This window comes from Panthera pardus, unplaced genomic scaffold, assembly GCF_024362965.1.
Source record: "Panthera pardus isolate Hobbes unplaced genomic scaffold, ASM2436296v1 HiC_scaffold_11, whole genome shotgun sequence".
Taxonomy (NCBI): Eukaryota; Metazoa; Chordata; class Mammalia; order Carnivora; family Felidae; genus Panthera; species Panthera pardus.
The window spans coordinates 54,214,059-54,228,664 of record NW_026526666.1 but is presented as its reverse complement, the minus strand read 5'-3'; the positions used below and the strand labels follow the sequence as shown (position 1 = coordinate 54,228,664).

The 14,606-nt window shown below is 41.5% G+C and overlaps 1 protein-coding gene across 2 annotated transcripts in view; it reads left to right on the top strand.

Annotated features, from left to right (window-relative positions):
• ROR1 (receptor tyrosine kinase like orphan receptor 1) overlaps positions 1 to 14,606 on the top strand; it is a 402,963-nt gene that overhangs the window by 278,287 nt on the left and 110,070 nt on the right. The gene's annotated exons all lie outside the window — the stretch shown is intronic.

Here is a 14,606-nt window from a genome sequence, read left to right as displayed (position 1 = left end):
GCTACCGAAGTCTTTGCTCAATTGGCTTACTGTCAAAGGAGGACAGAGATTTTCTTAAACCAGTAACTCTCCCACCCTTTGCCGAGGGGCTCTGGGTGTGTTTGAGGCCATGCCTTCAGCACTCCAGTAGTTTTCAACACTGCCTTTGCTTCCATTTCCTGCCAGAGGTGAGACAGTAAGGCTTTCCTCGGCACGCACAAGCCCCTCACATAAACACATCCTTCTGTCTCCCCAGAAATATGTCAGAGATTTTCAGAGCCCCCTAGGAACATCTTACTCCTTAAATCTCCCCTTTGAGCTTTTGAGTTTTTTGGCCAGGCTCTTGTTTTTCCCAACTTGTGTTGCTACCCCAGGCAACTATGAGTCTTTTTCAACAAATGTCCTGAAGCTAGGGCTTTTCCTACTGAGAGGTTCTAAATCTAGTCAAATAAAGACAAGCCCTGTAAATAGAACTTTTTCAGCATGCTGCTAGACTGCTCAAATAGTGCCAGTTCTCTGGAGATGGGCTTTTGAGGCATTCCAACCCCCTCTGCCTCCTCCACTGACTGTTAGGCTGTTGGTTTTCACAGCTGCTGTGGTGGTGGGAGCTGCTGGTTTTCAAGGTTACCACAGAACTCAGGAGAGGGAGATGAGAAGAGAGCAAGTTAAAAATCCACAAAACTCTGTTCTTACCAAATCTTAGCCTTTTCCCCCTTGTGGCAAGCCTTTGGCTAATTTTCAAAGTTCTTAAAATGTTGATTTTCACAACTTTTTGCCGGTGTTCTCATTGCTTTTAGAAACCATTCCATATTGCCTGCTTGTCTCTCATCCATGTCTAAGGACAGTACTGGGTGGGTGCTGTCTTGGGAGGCCTCTGAGGCCCAAGGACACTGCTCCACATGCCAGCCTCCCTTTGTTGACCCTTTTCCTCAAAACAAGACAATGTCCTGGGATTCTTTGCAAACATTACCTCTCTGTTCCAGAACAGCTCTCCAGGGAAGATGTTTTGATCCCCATATTATCAAAAATGTTCCACAAACACTAAATGGCTTTAGTTGGACCTAGTTCATATCTAATTTCTTCAATTTTAATATTACAAGCTCCTTAAATTGAGTGAGGCCTGAGGAACACCAATATCATATTTTTTTATATTTTTCATGGTTGCTTTAGGTCTTCTCCTTATATATAACTTGAGCTTTTTGACAGGCAAACGGATCCAATCCAACAAACACTAAGCATTGATTCAGTTTAACAATTATTTATTAATTACCTATAAAGTGCCAGGCTCTCAGCCATCTTCTGTAGAAACTACGAAGACTGCACTTTGCCCTCAAGCTACTTACCCAGTATGCTGGGGCCAAAAAAATGAGCCTTCCCCAGCACCAGCAAGTGCAGTGGTACAGCTTATCTGGAAAACAGTGCATCTATGAGATGGTGATTACAGTTTCCATCTCATAATATAGTCATTAGCAGTAATGAGCAATGAACATGGAGCACATGACACCTAGTAGAATTCAGTTTAGTATTCCTCAAGTGAATGAGATATTTATTGACTGACTGATTCTACTGTTTCACATATGGGGCCTAGTATATAAAGTTCAATGAATTTAAGTTGTATTTCTTTCTTTCCTTTCATCCTTTGAGACATCCTGCAGAATCAGCCTATAAAAGGGGCATGGTATAGGGACTCCTGGGTGACTCAGTCAGTTAAGCATCTGACTCTCGATTTCAGCTCAGGTCATGATCTCACAGATCCATGAGACTGATCCCAGTGTCGGGCTCTATGCTAACCTCGTGGAGCCTGCTTGGGATTCTCTCCCCTCTCCCATTCCCCTGTTCCTGTGCTTGCTCTCTCTCTCTCTCTCTCATAATAAATAAATAAACATTTTTTAAAGAGGGAGGCATGATAAAAAAAAAAGGGTATCTATCTCATAGGGCTGTTGCAAAGAATAAATGAAATAATAAGATAATGCATGTAAAGTAGTAGCTAGCACTGTGCCTGGCACATATTAGGAGCTTAATAATATATATTGACTGACATCATCATCCTTATTGTTACTGTTTTTTTAATTGAAGTATAATTGACCCATCATTGCTGTTTGAGCTAAGAAGCTATGCCTTCTTTCTAGGCAGAGCCCTTCTAGACAACATTCCCTGCTGTGAACCCCAACAAGAGACCTCGAAGCCTTTATTTCCTTTTTTCTTTTATTGACCTTTGGCTAAAGTCCCTTTTTGCAGAAAGACAAAGTGACCAGCTTTTGATGAATTCTTTCCTTCTCTTATCTGCTTCCAAGTCTCAGCCATAGTGAAGAAGTGTTACAGGGCACTGGCCCAGACCAGGAAGCGATAATGTAATTTTCAACTCAAGATAAACTCAAGGATAACTTTCAACGCAGCTACTCGGGCAGTCCAAGGACAGAGGTGCCTTGTGGAGGGGAAACCAGGAAGTCACTCAGCAGCTGGCCCAGGACACAGAGGGCCATCACTTCAGTGAAGTAACTGACCTCCGTCTCTTCCTCAAACTGCCTGAGACTCAGCGCTCTGCAGAGAAGGGGCAGATGGAGGGAATGTGGAAAGATTAGATAAGAAGGATTTCCCAATCCCAGTGGGGGATAGATCCAAAAGTACAGAAGGTTGAGAAGCCAAACTCTCATATCCCAATCCACCCCCATCACTCAACAATTTCCACTGTATGAATGGGGTGTGGAAAGCTTCCAGTTAAAACGATACTTGTGAATATTGGCAAAGTGTATCTTTGTGTGCAAGGGCACATTTAAAGAGAGAAGAGGAAAGATAAGTCCTCGCTTTCTAGGAACACACATTCTGAAAGTGTGTCTACCAGGCCATGAGCCTTCTCAGTCTAGGCGTTAGTCCTGAATGCATCTCCACACCTCGCCCAGCACCTAGCACATAGCAGATGCTGTGCAAATTGTGTTAAATTGGACACTGAGAGTCTGTGTCCTGAAATGTTTTCTCTACATATGACAAGGTTTTATTCATTTACTCAACTCATTTTTTTAAATGTTTGTTTATTTATTTTGAGAGAGAGAGAGAGAATCCCAAACAGGGCTTGGGGCTTGACACGGGATTCGAACCCACAAACCCACAAACTGTGAGATCATGACCTGAGCCGAAACCAACTGAGATGGACGCTTAACAAACTGAGCCACCCAGGTGCCCCTGATTCAACATATTTTCATCAAGTGCCTTCTGTGTTCTAGGTCTCTGGTTTTTAGAAGCTTTTTTCAAATCATGTAAGTGAGTACCAGGGAGCAAAACCAATCTAAAAGTCCTCATTCTATATCATTTACCCATCCCCTTCCTGTGTTTATGAGTTTTAATATTAGCTCCTGCTGTAAATTACAGAGCAAGTACTTTTCAAGAAATGGAGAAAAATCTCTGCCTCAACTCTGGCTGTGGGTGAACAGAAGGCCCCAGAGGAATCAGAGTGTGATTCATTTCTCTTAGAAAGCTCTGAGTGTACAAATCAGTAGTGAACCTGTATTCACAAATCACACATGTAAACAAGTGGTCCCTATTTTCCCATCAGCCTCCAGGGCCTGCCAGTCAGAATCAAATTACAATGTGTATATAAATCACATGGGGATGTTGTTAAAATGCAGATTCTAAAGGTATAGGTCTGGGGTGAGGCCTGACATTCTGCATTTCTAACACTTTCCCGGTAGGTGCTGGTTCTGCTGGTCCACATATGTTGAGAAACTAGGGTCTAGAGAAAAAGTACCTATCTGGGTTCTAGTCCTTTCTGTGTCATTCACTAGCCAGTGACCCTGGACATACTGCTTACCTTTTGGGGGGGCCTCAGTTTTTTTTCTTTGCAAACTGAAGAGCTTGAGTTCAATGTCATCTAAGAGTCCTTCTAACTCTAAACTTTATGACAGATTGTCACTCAATTTGCTCATTACTTTATTATAGTTAAGACCTCTTAAAGTTCTGAATTTCATGCAATTTACCCTTGGGTTCTTTTTCTCTGCTCTGAGGTGTTAATAGTCCTCTTTAATCTATTGTTGTGCTTGCATGTTGCCCATTCTAAGCATGACATTATATAGTGGGATCAGTCCATGAGAAAGATTTTACAGAGAATTCTCATGTGGGACCACCCCCCCCCCCATCCCCGTCCCACTCACCAGCACAAAATTATGAACTGGTGTGGTATCTGCCCTCCTGGGTAAAGGGGAAGTAGCTGTCTGTGAGCTGAGTACCTCTGTTTGAAGTTAAGCAATGGGATCACAGCAGGAGGCATTGTGATGTGGTGATGGAGACAGCCTTCTGATGTCTTCACATGGGTGTTTTGAAAGCACTGATCTGATGACATTGATGCCTGACTGGCAGACTCTAAAGCCTGATGGGAAAATAAGGACACATGTGCGTATGTGACTTCTGAATACAGGTTCATTTGTACACTCATAGGACTTTCTAAAAGAAATGACCAGATTGTACAACAAACACAATAAATGACATGTTATGAATAATCTTGACTAGGCTAAAAGTTGATGATGCTACTCAAAAGATCAGCAACAGATAGAAGCCACAGCTCTGCCTAGACTCAAGGGACAAAGAGAGGAAGTGGTTTTACCAGAGGCCAAGAGTAGGGTCATCTGTAGAGGTTGGCATGATGGCAAGCCCATTTTGTGGGCACAGGAGCCACGAGAAGCTCTTCCTACTGATCACCCTAGGCAGAAAGCAGGTGAGGGGAAACAACTTCCTTTCTCTGTCTCCACTTCCAAAATACCAGCCCGTGCCTTCCATGAGGAGAGCTCTACACGACGCTACCTGACATGGGAAGCCTGAGAACTGAGCCTGCAGAAGTCACCTCTCTTATGGATCCTGAGCAGAACAGAGGAAGGGCTAGGAACGAATCTTAGGGCAAATAGGTCCAGCACTAGTGTCAATACCCCAGATTGATTTCTATGCCACTGGACAGCTGGGGTGGAGGCCAGCTACACGGATACCGTGAGTTGAAAATAGCGTATTCAACACTGCTGTTCTTGCTTAGTCTTCAGGTAGGACCATTTAGTGGACAATTTGGGTTGTGGAACTGAGATCTAGGACAGAGGTCAGGACTAAAGGGGTAGACATGATGGCCATTTTGCGTAAGTGAATTTGAAGAGGGTGAAATTCCCAAGAGAGGTTATAAAAAGGGACAAGAATAAGATCCCTTACATTCGTATGACTATTTATAATTTTCAGACCTTTTTTTTCATGTTTTTTGATCTTACAGCGTCCAATAGTTTTGACAAGATAGCCTGGTGTTTTACTTTCCTGTCCAGAAATATGGAAAAATTGATAAATGATTATCCCTGTGCTCTATCTTATCATTACAAGTTCTTTTTAATTGTGTAGAGGGGTGCTCAGAGTCTAGACCTCAATATTTATGAACTCCTGGGGGCTAAAAACAAAGACAGAAAACTTGTAGAAATTTGCTTCTTGGAACTCTAAAGACAGAATTTGTTAAGTGGTAGGAGTGCCTGGGTGGCTCAGTTAAGCATCCAACTCTTGATTTTGGCTCAGGTCATGGTTTGTGAGATGGAGCCCCACTTTGGGTTCTGAGCTGACAGTGCAGAGCCTGCTTGGGTTCTCTCTCTCCATCTCAAAATAAGTAAGTAAATAAACATTTTTTTTATTTTTTTTCTTTTTTTTTGTTATTTATTTATTTATTTATTTATTTTTTATTTATTTATTTTTTTTTATTTTTTTTATTTTTATTTTTTTTTTATTTTTTAATATATGAAATTTACTGTCAAATTGGTTTCCATACAACACCCAGTGCTCATCCCAAAAGGTGCCCTCCTCAATACCCATCACCCACCCTGCCCTCCCTCCCACCCTGCCCTCCCTCCCACCCCCCATCAACCCTCAGTTTGTTCTCAGTTTTTAACAGTCTCTAATGCTTTGGCTCTCTCCCACTCTAACCTCTTTTTTTTTTTTTTTTTTTTCCTTCCCCTCCCCCATGGGTTTCTGTTATGTTTCTCAGGATCCACATAAGAGTGAAACCATATGGTATCTGTCTTTCTCTGTATGGCTTATTTCACTTAGCATCACACTCTCCAGTTCCATCCATGTTGCTACAAAAGGCCATATTTCATTTTTTCTCATTGCCACGTAGTATTCCATTGTGTATATAAACCACAATTTCTTTATCCATTCATCAGTTGATGGACATTTAGGCTCTTTCCATAATTTGGCTATTGTTGAGAGTGCCGCTATAAACATTGGGGTACAGGTGCCCCTATGCATCAGTACTCCTGTATCCCTTGGATAAATTCCTAGCAGTGCTATTGCTGGGTCATAGGGTAGGTCTATTTTTAATTTTCTGAGGAACCTCCACACTGCTTTCCAGAGCGGCTGCACCAATTTGCATTCCCACCAACAGTGCAAGAGGGTTCCTGTTTCTCCACATCCTCTCCAGCATCTATAGTCTCCTGATTTCTTCATTTTGGCCACTCTGACTGGCGTGAGGTGGTATCTGAGTGTGGTTTTGATTTGTATTTCCCTGATAAGGAGCGACGTTGAACATCTTTTCATGTGCCTGTTGGCCATCCGGATGTCTTCTTTAGAGAAGTGTCTATTCATGTTTTCTGCCCATTTCTTCACTGGGTTATTTGTTTTTCGGGTGTGGAGTTTGATGAGCTCTTTATAGATTTTGGATACTAGCCCTTTGTCCGATGTGTCATTTGCAAATATCTTTTCCCATTCCGTTGGTTGCCTTTTAGTTTTGTTGGTTGTTTCCTTTGCTGTGCAGAAGCTTTTTATCTTCATAAGGTCCCAGTAATTCACTTTTGCTTTTAATTCCCTTGCCTTTGGGGATGTGCCGAGTAAGAGATTGCTACGGCTGAGGTCAGAGAGGTCTTTTCCTGCTTTCTCCTCTAAGGTTTTGATGGTTTCCTGTCTCACATTCAGGTCCTTTATCCATTTTGAGTTTATTTTTGTGAATGGTGTGAGAAAGTGGTCTAGTTTCAACCTTCTGCATGTTGCTGTCCAGTTCTCCCAGCACCATTTGTTAAAGAGACTGTCTTTTTTCCATTGGATGTTCTTTCCTGCTTTGTCAAAGATGAGTTGGCCATACGTTTGTGGGTCTAGTTCTGGGGTTTCTATTCTATTCCATTGGTCTATGTGTCTGTTTTTATGCCAATACCATGCTGTCTTGATGATGACAGCTTTGTAGTAGAGGCTAAAGTCTGGGATTGTGATGCCTCCTGCTTTGGTCTTCTTCTTCAAAATTACTTTGGCTATTCGGGGCCTTTTGTGGTTCCATATGAATTTTAGGATTGCTTGTTCTAGTTTCGAGAAGAATGCTGGTGCAATTTTGATTGGGATTGCATTGAATGTGTAGATAGCTTTGGGTAGTATTGACATTTTGACAATGTTTATTCTTCCAATCCATGAGCAGGGAATGTCTTTCCATTTCTTTATATCTTCTTCAATTACCTGCATAAGCTTTCTATAGTTTTCAGCATACAGATCTTTTACATCTTTGGTTAGATTTATTCCTAGGTATTTTATGCTTCTTGGTGCAATTGTGAATGGGATCAGTTTCTTCATTTGTCTTTCTGTTGCTTCATTGTTAGTGTATAAGAATGCAACTGATTTCTGCACATTGATTTTGTATCCTGCAACTTTGCTGAATTCATGTATCAGTTCTAGCAGACTTTTGGTGGAGTCTATCGGATTTTCCATGTATAATATCATGTCATCTGCAAAAAGCGAAAGCTTGACTTCATCTTTGCCAATTTTGATGCCTTTGATTTCCTTTTGTTGTCTGATTGCTGATGCTAGAACTTCCAGCACTATATTAAACAGCAGCGGTGACAGTGGGCATCCCTGTCGTGTTCCTGATCTCAGGGAAAAAGCTCTCAGTTTTTCCCCGTTGAGGATGATGTTAGCTGTGGGCTTTTCATAAATGGCCTTTATGATCTTTAAGTATGTTCCTTCTATCCCGACTTTCTCAAGGGTTTTTATTAAGAAAGGGTGCTGGATTTTGTCAAAGGCCTTTTCTGCATCGATTGACAGGATCATATGGTTCTTCTCTTTTTTTTTGTTAATGTGATGTATCACGTTGATCGATTTGCGAATGTTGAACCAGCCCTGCATCCCAGGAATGAATCCCACTTGATCATGGTGAATAATTCTTTTTATATGCTGTTGAATTCGATTTGCTAGTATCTTATTAAGAATTTTTGCATCCATATTCATCAGGGATATTGGCCTGTAGTTCTCTTTTTTTACTGGGTCTCTGTCTGGTTTAGGAATCAAAGTAATACTGGCTTCATAGAATGAGTCTGGAAGTTTTCCTTCCCTTTCTATTTCTTGGAATAGCTTGAGAAGGATAGGTATTATCTCTGCTTTAAATGTCTGGTAGAACTCCCCTGGGAAGCCATCTGGTCCTGGACTCTTATTTGTTGGGAGATTCTTGATAACCGATTCAATTTCTTCGCTGGTTATGGGTCTGTTCAAGCTTTCTATTTCCTCCTGATTGAGTTTTGGAAGAGTGTGGGTGTTTAGAAATTTGTCCATTTCTTCCAGGTTGTCCAATTTGCTGGCATATAATTTTTCATAGTATTCCCTGATAATTGTTTGTATCTCTGAGGGATTGGTTGTCATCATTCCATTTTCATTCATGATTTTATCTATTTGGGTCATCTCCCTTTTCTTTTTGAGAAGCCTGGCTAGAGGTTTGTCAATTTTGTTTATTTTTTCAAAAAACCAACTCTTGGTTTCGTTGATCTGCTCTACAGTTTTTTTAGATTCTATATTGTTTATTTCTGCTCTGATCTTTATGATTTCTCTTCTTCTGCTGGGTTTAGGCTGCCTTTGCTGTTCTGCTTCTATTTCCTTTAGGTGTGCTGTTAGATTTTGTATTTGGGATTTTTCTTGTTTCTTGAGATAGGCCTGGATTGCAATGTATTTTCCTCTCAGGACTGCCTTCGCTGCATCCCAAAGCGTTTGGATTGTTGTATTTTCATTTTCGTTTGTTTCCATATATGTTTTAATTTCTTCTCTAATTGCCTGGTTGACCCACTCATTCGTTAGTAGGGTGTTCTTTAACCTCCATGCTTTTGGAGGTTTTCCAGACTTTTTCCTGTGGTTGATTTCAAGCTTCATAGCATTGTGGTCTGAAAGTATGCATGGTATAATTTCAATTCTTGTAAACTTATGAAGGGCTGTTTTGTGACCCAGTATATGATCTATCCTAGAGAATGTTCCATGTGCACTCGAGAAGAAAGTATATTCTGTTGCTTTGGGATGCAGAGTTCTAAATATATCTGTCAAGTCCATCTGATCCAATGTATCATTCAGGGCCCTTGTTTCTTTATTGACTGTGTGTCTAGATGATCTATCCATTTCTGTAAGTGGGGTGTTAAAGTCCCCTGCAATGACCACATTCTTATCAATAAGGTTGCTTATGTTTATGAGTAATTGTTTTATATATCTGGGGGCTCGGGTATTTGGCGCATAGACATTTATAATAGTTAGCTCTTCCTGGTGGATAGACCCTGTGATTATTATATAATGCCCTTCTTCATCTCTTGTTACAGCCTTTAATTTAAAGTCTAGTTTGTCTGATATAAGTATGGCTACTCCAGCTTTCTTTTGGCTTCCAGGAGCATGATAAATAGTTCTCCATCCCCTCACTCTCAATCTAAAGGTGTCCTCAGATCTAAAATGAGTCTCTTGTAGACAGCCAATAGATGGGTCTTGTTTTTTTATCCATTCTGATACCCTATGTCTTTTAGTTGGCGCATTTAATCCATTTACATTCAGTGTTATTATAGAAAGATATGGGTTTAGAGTCATTGTGATGTCTGTATGTTTTATGCTTGTAGTGATGTCTCTGGTACTTTGTCTCACAGGATCCCCCTTAGGATCTCTTGTAGGGCTGGTTTCGTGGTGACAAATTCCTTCAGTTTTTGTTTGTTTGGGAAGACCTTTATCTCTCCTTCTATTCTAAATGACAGACTTGCTGGATAAAGGATTCTCGGCTGCATATTTTTTCTGTTTAGCACACTGTAGATATCGTGCCAAGCCTTTCTGGCCTGCCAAGTTTCAAAGGAGAGATCAGTCACGAGTCTTATAGGTCTCCCTTTATATGTGAGGGCACGTTTATCCCTTGCTGCTTTCAGAATTTTCTCTTTATCCTTGTATTTTGCCAGTTTCACTATGATATGTCGTGCAGAAGATCGATTCAAGTTACGTCTGAAGGGAGTTCTCTGTGCCTCTTGGATTTCAATGCCTTTTTCCTTCCCCAGTTCAGGGAAGTTCTCAGCTATAATTTGTTCAAGTACCCCTTCAGCACCCTTCCCTCTCTCTTCCTCCTCTGGGATACCAATTATGCGTATATTATTTTTTTTTAGTGTATCACTTAGTTCTCTAATTTTCCCCTCATACTCCTGGATTTTTTTATCTCTCTTTCTTTCAGCTTCCTCTTTCTCCATAACTTTATCTTCTAGTTCACCTATTCTCTCCTCTGCCTCTTCAAGCCGAGCCATCGTGGATTCCATTTTGTTTTGCAATTCGTTTAAAGAGTTTTTCAACTCCTCGTGACTGTTCCTTAGTCCCTCGATCTTTGTGGCAAGAGATTCTCTGCTGTCCTGTATACTGTTTTCAAGCCCAGCGATTAATTTTATGACTATTATTCTAAATTCACTTTCTGTTATATTATTTAAATCCTTTTTGATCAGTTCATTAGCTGTTGTTATTTCCTGGAGATTCTTCTGAGGGGAATTCTTCCGTTTGGTCATTTTGGAGAGTCCCTGGAGTGGTGGGGGCCTGCAGGGCCCTTCCCCTGTGCTGTGGTGTATAACTGGAGTTAGTGGGCGGGGCCGCAGTCCGACCGGATGTCTGCCCCCAGCCCACTGCTGGGGCCACAGTCAGACTGGTGTGTGCCTTCTCTTCCCCTCTCCTAGGGGCGGGATTCACTGTGGGGTGGCGTGGCCCATCTGGGCTACTTGCACACTGCCAGGCTTGCGGTGCTGGGGATCTGGCATATTAGCTGGGGTGGGTAGGCAAGGTGCACGGGGACAGGAGGGGCAGGCTTAGCTCGCTTCTCCTTAGGTGATCCACTTCAGGAGGGGCCCTGTGGCAGCGGGAGGGAGTCAGATCCGCTGCCGGAGGTTTGGCTCCACAGAAGCACAGAGTTGGGTGTTTGCGCGGAGCGAGCAAGTTCCCTGGCAGGAACTGGTTCCCTTTGGGATTTTGGGGGGGGATGGGCGGGGGAGATGGCGCTGGCGCCTTTGTTCCCCGCCAAGCTGAGCTCTGCCGTCCGGGGGCTCAGCAGCTCTCCCTCCCTTTGTCCTCCAGCCTTCCCGCTTTCCGAGCAGAGCTGTTAACTTATGACCTCCCAGACGCTAAGTCGCGCTTGCTGTCGGAACACAGTCCGTCCGGCCCCTCCTCTTTTGCCAGCCAGACTCGGGGGCTCTGCTTGGCCGGCGAGCCGCCCCTCCGCCCCGGCTCCCTCCCGCCAGTCCGTGGAGCGCGCACCGCCTCGCCGCCCTTCCTACCCTCTTCCGTGGGCCTCTGGTCTGCGCTTGACTCCGGAGACTCCCTTCTGCTAATCCTCTGGCGGTTTTCTGGGTTCTTTAGGCAGGTGTAGGTGGAATCTAAGTGATCGGCAGGACGCGCTGTGAGCCCCGCGTCCTCCTACGCCGCCATCTTCCGGAACCCCCTAAACATTTTTTTTAAAAAAGAATTTTTGGGGGGTGCCTGGGTGGCTCAGTTGATTAAGCATCCAACTTCGGCTCAGGTCATGATCTCGCGGTTCGTCGGTTTGAGCCCCGCATCGGGCTCTGTGCTGACAGCTCAGAGCCTGGAGCCTGCTTCGGATTCTGTGTCTCCGTCTCTCTCTGCCCCTCCCCCACTTGTGCTCTGTCTCTATCAAAAATAAATAAAATGTAAAAAAAAAAAAATAAAAATAAATAAATAAATAAATAAATAAATAAGAATTTTTTTAGGTGCTAAACACTAAGTGCTATTCTGTGCCAGACATCTTTATAAAACCTTGCACAGGATGAACTCACTGAATCCTTTGAGTTGGGCACTATTAATTTCCCATTGTACAGATTGAGTAAGTCACTATCTTAGTTTGGGCTGCGGGGAGACTGGGTGGCTTATCAACAACAGAAATCTATTTTTCACTGTTCTGGAGGCTGGAAGTTTGTGGTCTGGGTGCCAGCATTTTTAGGTTGTAGACCATCTTGCTGTATGCTTACATGGCCAAATAAGGGAGCTGTCTGTGTTCCTTTTATAAGGGCGTTAATCTCATTTCTGAGGGCTTTACCCTCATGGCCTAATTACCTCTCAAAGACCCCACCTCCTAATACTATCACTTTGGGGGTTAGTTTTCAACATAAACATTCAATCAATGCACTCACTTAAGGAGACTCATCTAGCAGAGGATGAAACTTCAATCTGGGCTCAGGCAGGTAGACTCCAGGAGTCAGGCTTTAGCCTCACCTGGGGAGGCAATCAATTGATGAACTCTTACATGAATTACACATGAGCTACATTATGTGTCTGATTGCTAAAAGGACTCACAGAACTCAAACAGTTTATCCTCATGGAGCAGTTCTATTACAGGCAAGGAACATAGCACAGCAATGGTAAGAGAGAGATCTGCAATGCAGGGGATCTGGAGATCTCAGGTGCAAGCTTTGTCCTCCTACAACTGGGTTGCACAGGACATCCTTTGTCTGCAGGTCAACCAGTCAGGTTGTAGTGGAGGTCTCACAGTGAGCTGGCCACATAGGAACATTCTACAAAGTGACAAGCCTCAACTGTCAAAACCCCAAGACTCCACTGACCCTAGGTGCAAATCAGAAATCCCACTATTATTACTAAATAATGCTAACAAGCTGATACATTCTGACCTAACTAAGTCATGAACTCATGGAACATCATTTATCTTTTGTAAATACATTCCATAGTGATTGCCAATGGTTGGTGGCTCTTCAGATTAGTCTGGGGTCAATTTAAGTCAGCTGAGATAAACCCATGCTTTTCAACCCTCTTGCCCTTGCTTAGCGTGTAGGTCAGGAACCTACTCCTAGAACTTGGATAATGAAGTAACCCAAATACAAATGATTGCCATTGGGATGTGAAGTGTTCTATACATAATGGAAAAGCTATCATGGATCTGTCATTACAAACATCTGTTACTTCAGCAGATGGCCTAATATTTTTGTGACTGGTCATGAGATGATCTCACAGTTCATGGAATCAAGCCCTGTGCTGGGCTCTGTGCTGACAGCACAGAGCCTGCTTAGGATTCTCTCCCTCCCTCTGCCCCTCCCCTGCTCATGCTCGCTCTCTCTCTCTCTCTCTCTCTCAAAATAAATAAACTTTAAAAACAAAGAGAATATGGTGAGTGCTGTAATATTCACCTGTGTCTCTAGAACAATGTTGCAAATTAGAAACAATGCAAATCATGTAAGTAATTTTAAAGTTACTAGCCACATGAAAAAAAAGTTACTATATGTTAACTAACTGGAATTTAAATAAAAACTTGAAACCATACAAAAAAAGTAAAAAAAAAAGTGAAATTCATTTTAATCATATTTTTGACTCAACTACATCCAAAATACTGTAATTTCAACATGAAATCAGTATAAAAGTATAAAAGATATTAACGAGCTATATTTTTTTAAAAGTCTTCAAAATCTAGTATGTATGTTGCATTTATAGCAATCTTAATTTAGATAATAAATTTTCATTGGAAATACTTGATCTATACTTAGGTTTTATAAAATGAACGATTAAGACCATAGATTCACATTCCCAAATTGTTCCAAATATACTCAAAGTTTTCCAATAACCAAATCAAATACCAAAAAAAAAAAATATTTTTCTTTAATATTCACATCCATATTCCAAAACTGGTTCATTTCTTTTCAGAAGAATTGATTTGACTTTGCAGCACGAGAATATCAGTTTTTAAACTGTGTTTACTCATGTTAGGTAAATTTACTGAATCTTATATTAACTCAGTATTATATTGAATTCAAAATGGTATTGCATGAATTGAAAAGAAACACTAAATTTACCAATACCAACAAAGCATTCTTCAAATTTTTCCTGTAGTCTTTGCAATTTACAAAACTCTTCTAGTTATAGTTAAAATCTCCTGCCTATCATTTCATGCTAAGTGTGTAAAAGCTTTGATTGTTGGTTTGTATTATGAAACGTCTCAGTTACAACATACATTCTCATACCTGTCTAGTTAGGTTACAATAAGCTTTTCCTTTCCTTGGAACTGCAAGTTTAGTTGTTTATATCCAGTGTGGTATCAGTGGGAAAATGTAAATCATGTTGCCATTTTTTGTCTTTGATTATTGAGTAGTTGGCAAGCATCCCTTCAGTTTCAAAGAAAATCTTGAATTGGAGTTAACAGCAAAGTAAATCTTTGTAAGACTCTTCCACAATTTAATCAACAAGTACTGGAAAAGAACACAAGATCATTAAATTCATTGCCTTTGATTCCTTTCAACATTTCTATAAACTGGCAATGATTCCATTTTCATGCATATATGAAACAATTTCAACAACTGTATCCATGATGCTTTTCACAGAGTCAGCTTCAGAAAACTGAGCACAGATATTTTCAGTGTGTATCATAC